The sequence below is a fragment of the Microtus pennsylvanicus genome, chromosome 11 (genome assembly GCF_037038515.1).
Source record: "Microtus pennsylvanicus isolate mMicPen1 chromosome 11, mMicPen1.hap1, whole genome shotgun sequence".
Lineage (NCBI taxonomy): Eukaryota > Metazoa > Chordata > Mammalia > Rodentia > Cricetidae > Microtus > Microtus pennsylvanicus.
In genome coordinates this window covers 48,709,051-48,720,792 of record NC_134589.1, presented here as the reverse complement: position 1 = coordinate 48,720,792, position 11,742 = coordinate 48,709,051, and positions in this window count along the sequence as shown.

The window sequence follows — 11,742 nt, the reverse complement described above, 5'->3', positions numbered from 1 at the left end:
GGCTCATAACCATCTATATTAGAATCGGATGCCCTCTTGTGGCATGCAGGCATATGGGCAGACAGAGCTGTGGAACTGGGCAGCATACATGACTATGTTTTGGGTGTGTTTGCTGTGCTGTGATTTAGTCGCTATTTTTTTAATATTTATTTATTATGTATACAATATTCTGTCTGTGTATATGCCTGCAGGCCAGAAGAGGGCACCAGACCCCATTACAGATGGTTGTGAGCCACCATGTGGTTGCTGGGAATTGAACTCAGGACCTTTGGAAGAGCACACAATGCTCTCAGCCCCTTTAGTCGCTATTTTGTAGCACATCCCTACTTAGTGAAAACAAAAGCTGTGTCAAAACTGTGTGTCTGGTGCTGCTCACCTTCCTGCCTCTGACCTACAAACACAGAGAGAGATGGGGAGGGAGGGAAGAAGGCAGGGAGGATAGAGAGACATAAATAATAAAACTGGAAAAGTGAAACTGGGAAGGTTCCTTTGCTAAAATAATGATAACAACCAAAAACAGGTTTGGGGGAAGCAGAAGAATAGTTGATTTGACATCCAGATTTCCTGCTGGTTCTAATTCCAGGGCCCCTCCATTCCTTTCTGTCCCAGTGAGTGTAGCTTGAGTAGGCTGAGGGGCACCTGATTCTGTGTTGTCCAAGCCCTCCACCACTAGGCCACTTGGCATCCCCCCAATTTGTTAGGAATGCACATTCTTGGGCCCTGCCCAGGACTATTGCATCAGAAAGTTTGGGGACCCTCAATGTGTAGTTAACACCCCCAACCCTAGCTGGAGGTGTATCTGAGGCTCAGTTCTTAGAGGAAATATCCAGGCCTCAAAACCCTGGGCTTTCAAAGCCCCATGGTCTTGTTCAGACTGATATGGCTAGTAAGGGGATGGGTTGTTTGTTTGTTTGTTTGTTTGTTTTCATGATTCTTTAATGACTCTTTGGAAATTTCCCATCATGTACCCCAATTCCACTTACCTTCCAGTCACTCCATATCTGCCCCATACCCTTGCAGCGCGTCCCCACCCCCAGCTAATAAAAACAAACAAAAACCCACCTTGCTCCTCCATCTTTTCAACACAGGTTCATTCATCCGAGCGGCATAGGAAGCTGCAGTGTGCACTCAGTATATCCTTCTGTCCAATCAGCCCCACCAGCAAAAATGTTCATTGCAATGAGTGCTTGGTCTGGTTCAAAGCCTCCGCCACACCATCATCACTGGGCCCTCATGGGAACCCCTTTGGATACCCCTCCCCAAGTCGTGAATATCGCATGGCTACTGTCCTGAAGGGCCAATCCCTTTGAGCATTCCAGCAGGTCATAGATGGGGCAGATGTTAGGGTGAGCCAACCCAACGCCAGGATGTGGGTCCGGGGGGTAGCTGAGCTGGTCGGTCTTGGTCACTGGAACTGTTTCCTCAGGCAAGGGGTGGAGCCAGCTTTCCTAGGCCCATGCTATAGGAACTGGTTCTACCATGCCTGCAGAGAGGGGTGAGACCATCTCTCCTGAGTGTGAGGGGGCATGGGACCAGCTCTCCTGCTGCATCCCAGGGCCAGTGAGAGACAGGGCAGGCTCAGCATGACCCACGGATTTCAACAATCATGGTTCTTTTTTTTTTTTTTTTTTTTTTTTGGTTTTTCAAGGTAGGGTTTCTCTGCAGCTTTGGAGACTGTCCTGGAACTAACTCTTGTAGACCAGGCTGGCCTCAAACTCACAGAAATCCACCTGCCTCTGCCTCCTGAGTGCTGGGATTAAAGGTGTGCGCCACCACCGCCCGGCCAATCATGGTTCTTATGACCCCCTGTGGTAACATGAGCCATGAACATCAGCCCAGACCCTGGCTGCTATGGGGCCACAGACCCAGGCATGGCCCACGGCAGTTCTCCAGACAAAGACAGCACTATAGCCCCGTGTGGCTTCATGGGTCACTCAGGTCAGCATGGCCCAGGAGGGGGCCAGGCCCACAGATACCAAGATGGCCACAGGGTGCAGCCCACACCCAGGGTTTCTGTGTGGCCTTTGGTGGTACCATGGGCCACGAACATCAACACAGACCCCGGCTATGGTAGGACCATGGACCCTGACATGGTCCTTGGTAGCAGCTCAGGCTCAGAGGTCACCATGACCTCAGGTGGTGACTCAGGCCACTCAGATAAATATGACCCCCTTCAAGATAGTAGCCCTCGAACACCAACATAGCCCCAGGTGACTGCCCAGACTCCCGGTATCAGCATGGCCTTCCATGATATCAGGAGCCACAGACATCCCCACGGACCTAGGCATGGCCCTCGGCAGCACCATGGCCCCAGGTGCAGCAGGGGCCACTCAGATTGGTGTGGCTCTGGTGGTGACATGGACCTCGGGCATCAACATGGCCACAGGTTGTGATCTAGACCCCCAAGAATCCTTGTAGCTTTTGGTGACACCATGGGTCACGGGCATCAACATAGACCCCAGGTGTAATAGAACAATGACCCCAGACATGGTCATTATCAGCTGCCCAGACTTGGACGTCACCTTGGCCACAGGTAGGAGCGCAGGCCACTTCAACTGCCCTTGGACACCTACATGGTTCCAGGTGGCAACCCAGATACAGATGTCACCATGTCCCCCCGTGTCAACATAGGTCACTCAGATCTACATGGTCCCAGCGGCAGCATGACTCTTGAACACTAAAATGGCCACAGGTATCCGTCCACACCCCAAACATCCCTATTACCTTGGTGGCAACAAGGATCATGGACATTAACACAGACCCCCCCTGTAATGAACCTCAACATGACAGTAGGTAGCAGCCCAGGCTACCTACTAGATGTCACCATGGCTCCAGGTGGCAAGCAGGCCACCAACATCCACACATTCCTCACAGCCCTCGCTTCTTCGGAACTGCCTCTTTCCACAGCACAGGAACTGTTCCTCCTCTCCCATTTCACCACCATGATATTGGCACCCACCTGACCAGTGCCACAAGGCAATGGACGGTACTGTGGGCATTTTGGGAAGGCTGGACCAAGAGGACAGGGTGCCCAGTGGGTATTTTTCGCCTGCCTGAGCCAGGGATGTTGTTTTTCTATTGCAAGAAATTCCTTTCAGCCCTAGGAGTAGCCATATTGAATTCTGTTCAGAAATCAAAATGAGGAAAGACTAATAAGGCTTGAAGACCACACTGTTTAACTCTGCCAATTTATGGAGTAAAGTAAGGGCTGACGTACTACTGTGTTCACAGTCTCACAAGCAAGGCGGTCCTGAGCCAGAAGACCTCACGTCTCCTGATGTTCAAGAAAGACTTCAAAGCAGTTGATTACATGAATCTAGTGAGAAATACTGGGACAGCTATTGAGCAACATTTCAATGCTCTAAGTCCATGGAACGGCTGGGTCCGTCCCACTGAAGCCTAGTGCCCTTGCATTGCACAGCACGTCTTCATCTTGTCTTCAGAAGGTTAAGAAACATTCCCGGGCTGAGGAGATGGCTCCGTGGATAAGGTGCTTACCACACAAGCATGAAGACTGGAGTTCAGATCCCCAGAACCCACATAAAGACAAGGTGGGCAATTGAAGGGAACCTGTAATTCCAGCCCTCCAACGGGGAAGATGGGATCGCCAGAGCAAACTGACTGGCTAGATGAGCCCAGTCAGCAAGTTCTGGATTCAGCTGAGACTTTACCTCCACAAAGAAAGAGACCAGATCTCAACCCAGGCCTCCATATGCACACATGTGCACTCTATCTAGCACACACACACACACACACACACACACACACGCACGCACGTGTGGGGGGCGGGCGGTAATTCCGATTTTTCTTTCCTTCTGCTCTAAGTTTGGTACACTTGAATTCCTAAGTGATCCTCTCAGTCAAAAGGGAAAATAAGAAATTGGGATGGTTTTCTTTGTAACCGAATACTAAGAGAGCTGAAGCAATCACCAGTATTCACTGGAATCTATGACAACATGAAACACTTGCTTCCCAAATGCTCAGCTAAGTATTTCTCAACCGTTGGTTTTTGTACATTTTATAACTTGAGTCGGAAGTGTGGCAAGTAAAGGGGGCCCTTTTCAAGTTTTCCCAGGAGACCCGTATTAGGCCTGCCCATTAACCCTTCAGAGAGTGGCATCTACCTTTGAGCTGAAGAGTAATCGTGGCTGTTTCGCATTCTTTCTTGAGCTTGGTTTCTGGGAAATCTTGTGCAAAAGACTTCAAGGAACCATGAGACTGAAGAAGCAGCAGACAGATCCAGGCTAGGCACAGTCGAGCTCAAGAGGGACTCGCTGACAGAGGGAGGGGGAAGGGTGGTGGCAAGACTGGTGGAAGTTAGAGTGAGGAGTAGTGTCAGAACAAAGCGACTTTCATCCAAGCTGCAACGTATGTAGTTTATCTTACAGTAGTAAATCAAAACTGCTAAGCAGGTTCTTGGGGCCAGGGCCAGCCATAAAGTGCTACACACCATGCTGGTAGCTTCTGCTTGTGTTAGTCTCCTGAAAAAGCATACAGGAAAATGGGCCAGGAACACTCAGTGACAACGACCCAAGATGACTACTCATGCTCAGGCTCCATCCCTAAACTTAAGAAAGCAAAAATTGCCAGGTGTGGTAGTGCATGCCTTTAACAGAGGCAGGAGAATCTCTGTAAGTTTGAGGCCAGCCTGGTCTACATAGCAAGTTCCAGAACAGCCAGTACTGTTAAACAGAGAAATCCTGTCTTGAAAAACCAAGAAAAGGAAAGAAAAAAGAAAATGCTAGTGTTATTTCTTTGCTTGGTTTACTTTTTAATCAGTTGTTGCCTTTCCGTTCAAGTATTTGCAGTGTGCAAACGGGGTTTGAGTATGGCAGAGTTGGGTAGGGAGCTGAGAAAGCACTTCCTCCACGTGGAAGCTCAGGAAGCCCGTCATAAACTCTACACTTGTTCCCAGGTAGGGTATTAGCTGTGAGAGCACAGTGAATGTCGTCCTGGCCAGGAAACAGCTTCAGGCCCTTCAATAACTGCTGGGAGATAAACAAACAAGAATACTATCTATGGTTTATGTTCAGAGTCTAATTAATAAGGTTAGGAGTGGGAAGAAAAAACATGAAGGATCAGATCAATTTTGAAAAGCAAATAATTGGGGTGATAATGTAGCTGGGAGGGGAAGTTGGGGTATGGTTAGGGATCGCAGATTTGAGAGATTATTAAAGCACAGAATTTATAATTAAGAAGTAAAATTAGGGGCTGGAGAGATGGCTCAGCAGTTAAGAGCACTGGCTGCTCTTCCAAAGGTCCTGAGTCCAATTCCCAGCAACCACATGGTGGCTCACAACCATCTGTAATGAGATTTGGTGCCTTCTTCCAGCCTGCAGGCATTCATGCAGACAGAACACTATATATATAATAAACAAATAAATCGTTAAAAAAAGAAGTAAAAATAGAAGCGAATAAGAGAAAGAAAAGACACAGTAATAAGAAACAGAGCTGGAAAAGTGGCTCAGCAATTAGAGCACTGGCTATTCTCCCAGAGGACCCAGGTTCGATTCCCAGCACCCACATGGTGGCTCACAACTGTCTGTAACTACAGTGGTAGGAGATCTGATGCTCTCCCTTGCCTTTACATGCACAACTGGTGCACAGACATACATACATAAAGGCCAAACACCTATACACATAAAAGTTTTAAAAAGCTAAATAAGATGGCGGGATATATGAGATGTGGTCCAGTACATTGAAGATGCTCACAGTTAACCGTAACAGTTAAAACGTAACAGTCCTAACACATGAGAAGTAAAAGCAAAACCATGATGCACACACGCAAGCGTGGAAAATAGAATCCTTACTGAACTGCTGCCACCACTGTGCTGAGAGGAAAGGCTGAGCTCCCTCTGCCTCTAGCTGGCTCCATGTGGTGCTGTCGAGAACCCCATCTTACTGAGACAGGGTCTCTCTCTGAGCCTGGAGCTCACTGACTCAGTAGACTGCCGACCAGTTACTGCCTCCCCAGCACTATGACAGGTTTCTCTGTGTAACCGTGGCTATACTGGAACTCACTCTGTCGACCAGGCTGGCCTTGAATTCAAGAGATCTTCCTGCCTCTGCCTCCTGAGTGCTGGAATTAAAAGTATGAGGCACCACCGCCTGCCCCCCCTTTTTAACAAATGTTTTTCTCTATGTCCTTCAAAATGAATAATTTCTGTTGATCTATATTAGGCTCACTGTTTTGTTGTTATTATTTCCATTGTAGTATGTCTACAAATGATTTGATCTCAAATATAGTTTGAAAACATTCAATTACTTTAAGTTTTTACTTCTGTGATAAAATTTCCTATTTGTTCACTCATTATAAACACATTTTCCATTATATATAAACATTATCCCCTTAACAAAGACAAAGAAATGTTTAAAATATTTTAGACTTACTATTGCATGTGTTTTGGCTGCACCCGCACGCGTGCGCGCGCGTGTGTGTGTGTGTGTGTGTGTGCGCGCGTGTGTGTGTATGTGTGTGTGTGTGTGTAAATTTTAATTTAAACATGCCTATTTTATACCAGGTGTTCTTCTCAGTGTCGGCCTAACTCTGTCTCTAAGCCGACGTTCAGTGAGTATAATATATTGAGTATATGTGGTATCATTCTCTATGACTAAAAGAAAGAATTAATTTCAGAAGGAATTCTTTTCTTTCTTTCTTTCTTCCTTCCTGAAAAGTTTTTATGTCCCACCAAACCTCTCCACCGATGCAATAATCCAAATCAGACCAAATCAAACCGAATTAGAAGCCCAGGTGTAATGGATGTCAGTGCTCCTGGGTGGTCTTCCAGGCCCTCAGAAAGGAGATGGGGAAGGAAGACCAGGAAGACCACGTGTTTGTTCTCTGGGGTACAATTTAAATACCCTGTGGGAGTGGTCTTGAGCCTCTTGGGGGAGGGGTCACCCTTTGGCGGGCTTTCTCAAAGGTGGAGTCTGGACTGTGGCAACTCCCAGGGAGGGGCTTGAGGTGGAACTTTCCACTCAAACGTATTTGGGGATTTTTTTAAGATGTTTTTATGTGGACATGTGTGTGTCTACATGTGTATGTGCACCATATCTGTGAAGGTACCCATGGAAGCCAGAAGAGGGCATCAGAGATCCCCTAGAACTAGAGTTACAGGCAGTTGTGAGCTGCTTGATGCGGGTCCTGGGAATGAAACCCAAGACCTTGCAAAAGCAGGAAGTGCTCTTAACCACTGAGCCATCTCTCCGGCCTATTTTTTATTTTTGAGATAAGATCTCAATATGCTTCCCTGACTGGCCTAGTACTTGCTGTGTAGACCAGGATGGTCTTGAACTCACAGAGATCCAGCTGCCTCTGCCTCTCAAGTACAGGTCTGTGCTCCCACACTCAGCTCTGGACTGTATTTTATAGTGGGGATACCTGAATCTCCCAGGAAAAGAAGATATGAGAGCTTTTCTCCTCCTCGAAGAACGTTTTTTCACATAAAGTTTGCACCTAACAGGTCTTAAGAAGAATCCCACACTCAATAGAGTGTGTCTGGAGGTAGAGTTGTCGGCATTCTTAGTGGACAAAATCCTCCGGCACACTGACTAGACCCCAGGGCCAGGTTTCCAGAAAGATCACGATGGTAATGAATCCTGGTACGGGCCAGGCTTTTCTCCAAAGGCTGAACTGCAGTGTGGGCTCCAGAGCTGCGAAAGGTGTTTAAATCAGAATTACACAGCCAAAGTTACAAACCGATTCCTGCTATTCGGGACTTTAATTACAGACTTACCGGCTGCACAAATCAGAACTGTTTGTCCATGTTCTATTTTAAAGTACAGCTCAGGATGCTGAACACATGCTCTTAGGAAATACTTGTCTCCTGGCACTCACATGAGTCAGGCAAAATCCGTGATCCAGACCATGGAAAATACAAATATGCATCTTCTTGTGCTATTTGGCATGGCCTCGTGTCTCCCTGACAGCGTTGAAGGGGCTGCTGTTGAACCTTGGCAGCATTTCTCTGGAAGGAGGCCGCGATCTACATCACAACTGCATGCCGCTCAGAAAGGGGTGCATCCCAGACACCCCTGCACACCTACCCAGTCAAGCTGCAGAACACGGGCTCGCTCCCTCCTTCCGGTGCTCTTCCTTCCCTTGGGTTTCACTTTTCAGCAGGAAACAGAACATGAGTCTAGGATTGTCTTTGCACTTGGACCCGTCTCCTTTGCTGATGGGATTCAAGAATGCCGTTTTGTGCTGTGACTGTGTGCCCGGTGAATAGGTCCCTTGTGTTCTAGAAGAAATGCGGAGCCTGGTTGCTCACCATCACCGCTGGCCCTAGCAGCTCTGAGGGGAAACCAGCTTGGATTTCTGCCTCTGGGATTAACATCTCAGAGGCACATAAAGCTGCCTGAAGGTCAAGATGAGGCCCGGTAAAGAGGCACTGGGCTGCTGGTGTGGTTGGTTGGCTTGTCTTTTGCCATTTATGGGCACGACAGCTGAGGCTGATGGAGTACAAACAGCCAAGAGCAGAACCCACTGGGCATGGTGGCCACTGCCTCTCTCAGGGTCAGCTCCACTGCCCCTGCACCTGCCCCTCTCGGGGTCAGCTCTGCACATGGAATCGTGGAGAAGGAAGTTTATCTCCTCTCCTCTTATATGCAGTGTCTGGGAACCTGATAATTAAATTAGTAAAAGGAGAAAGCATACAATTTATTGATATTAACGTTGATATAATATTAACATGCCTGGAAGCTTCTCACACACGCACACACACACACATACACGTCAGAAGCTAGACATGAATCTCAGCACTCAGGAGGCTGAGGCAGGAGAATCCTGACCCCAAGGCCTGTGTGGAATACTTAGCAAGCTACCATCCAGTCTCAGCTACCTACTGACACTTGTCTCAAAAAAAAAAAATCGGGGGCTGGAGAGATGGCTCAGAGGTTAAGAGCACTGGTTGCTCTTCCAGAGGTCCTGAATTCAATTCCTAGCGACCACATGGTGGCTCACAACCATCTGTAATGAGATCTGGCACTATATCTTGGAAAGTGTATACATAATAAATAAGTAAATTTTAAAAAATTTCATTGATAAAGAAATAGCAAATAACAACTAGACTCGGGCCAAGGGTGAGTGAGTTATATATCTTTTGACAGAAGGCGTTGTTGTGACGTGACTAGACACAGGGAACGGGGTTGGGACACACACCGGGGAAAGCAAGGACAAGAGCTCTGTCATTGGTTTATGCAGCCCCATCTCAGGATGACTTCCCTGCACCAGTGGGAAGAGTCCTGCCTGGCTGGTCAGGTGACATCTTCCTGTTATCCAGCAGAGAAGAAGAGGGACATAGGGGTTCCCTGTACTACAGCTGTTCCACAGTTTATGACTTAAAATAATCCGCCTTGGTAACTTATTGGGGTGAGGGTGTTTCCTGATTGTCGTCTGGATCATTAGCAAATCCAACCAGAGAGAGGCTGGACTGATCCACAAAGATGCTTGGAGGACATGTTTTGGTGGTGCTAACTAACTCTTGGGGGGGGGGGCTGCTCCCTCTTCACTCCCACATACTGGGTTCTAACTCACGGGGAAGCTTGAGAACCTACAGGAAACTGGAGTCATGGAGCCTATGGACCCACCAGAAGGAAGAGCTAGTTCTGCAAGAGCAGGCTATTAGTGAAACTCAGACCTCAGCTCAAATGGCTGAAAATGAGATCGTTTGTAAAGATACGTAGCAAAGCCATAGCTTCCAATGAGTCCCATACTATGAATAGCAAAGAATAAACGAGTTGTGGCCATGCACGAGCTTCCTCATTAGTTCCCAGCAGTTCAGAGTGAAGATCGCAGCCCCTCCAAGGGTTACTGTTAGCACCAACAAAAATGCCCCAAACCATCCTTTTGGGCCAAGCTTGCTTCTTTGCAGCCTGCTGTGTGATGGATCCAGGAGAGAAAGAGGGGACGCCTTTCCCAGATGCAAGGCAACCACTACGGTTCACTAGAGGGCAGTATGGTGCCTAGCTTCTAATCCTTTTCAGGAACACAGAGAAAAGGAATTTGGGATATTTTTGTGGTGAGAGCCACTCTGAGAAAAACAAACATCAAACACCATCTTTACTATAACAGGTGTCTCGATGTGATGTGAAACTAGAGGTTTCCGGGTTGGTTCTTAAGTCCTCACGATATATTTTTAAAAAGCAAGCTGCCAGCCTTGGGAGGTGGGCCAGCTGTATTCGGTTGTTGCTCTGTTGCTATGCAGTGTCGTAGAAGCTACAAACAAAATCAAGATCACATTTCCTCTGCCTCAGCCGTTGGAAAAGCTTCCCACACGTAGGGAGCCTGTCTCCTGTGGTGCCTGGAGCTCTAAGGTTTGCAAGGCAGTTAAACTGGGAAAGAGGACAACAGCGGTGGTCAGCTTTCTTGAACTCTGTACAGGGCTGGTTACCTCCTCAAGCCTCAGGACAGCTCAGGGAGTTAAATGTTAGTAGTATCATCTTCATTTGACAGATGAGGAAACTGAGCCCCTGGAGGACTTTTTGTCCACTGGACAGAGAGATCTTTGGTGGCAGGGCTGAGATTTAAACCCGGTCTGTTGAGTGCTGAATGAATGTCTCAGCAGTTAAGAGCACATACTATTCTTGCAAAATAGCAGAATTCAATTACAAGCACCTTCATCAAGCAGCTTGCAGCCTCCTGTAACCTCAATCCCAGGAGATCTTCATGGGCACCCACATAGTCTGCACATAGCCACACACTAAATAACTTTTTAAAAAATAATTTGTTTAAAAAAGCAGAATGAGGCCAGGTGTGGTGGCACACACCTTTAATCCTATCACTCAGGAGACAGAGGCAAGGGATCTGTGAGTTTGAGGCCATCTGGTCTACCTAGTGAGTTCCAGGACAGCCAGAGCTACACAGAGAAACCCTGTCTAGGTGAAGGGAAGACCTGACTGGATGGACTGTAGCGATTTCCAGGCAACTGAAACAAAGACTGGATAGCCCAGTTACCTTTGTTACAAGTTAGACAGTGATTTTAGCATTGTAAAAGGAGAGCTGGGATGAGTAGGAGAAAATTCTAGGGAGGGGGAAAAAATGGAAAGTCACTAAGTGATTTGCAAAGAGACAGGGTCATGTCAAAAAACAAGAACATTCCAGATGGAGTGTAAGCCAGTTAGCAAGGGAAACTATGTAATACCAGCCAGCACCTCACCAAGGAATTCTCGGAGTCTGGAGCGGTGGACTTCCAAAAAAAAAAAAAAAAAAAAAAAAGTCTGCAAAAGGCTGCCTCTGGCTTCCGGGACTGAGTCTAAGATATACAGAATTTTTGCCCCGGTCCTCAGAGTTTTTAAGTTCATCCCAGGATGTTAAGAATCATTATAATCACTGTCGCTAGAACAGTCAGATGCCAGGTGCTTTGCAAAGCATCTCATTGGGATTTGTTTACAACAACTCTGTGGGTGCAGTGCTCGGCCCGAGGATGCCATGGGTTGGCCTGTCTTCTGGGAGCTTCACCATGGAAGCCATGCGCAAGCTTGAGTGGGAAGGAGCATCTTGCCCATCCTTTTTAAAGAAAGACAGTCAATTCTGTTTCCAAAATGCAGCTCCGTGTGAGTTAGTGTGGTGGGCGCTTACCTTCTAGGATCCTTCTAGAACCCTGACAAATGGCGAATAAAAGCATGAAGGACATATGAACTCATGAGAGAATAGAAGGAGACAAGTGATGAGTCTGGCCAAGACCCTGTAACTCCAGCTCCAGAGCCTCTGTAGGCACTGCCCTCCGTGTGGGCGCGTGCACG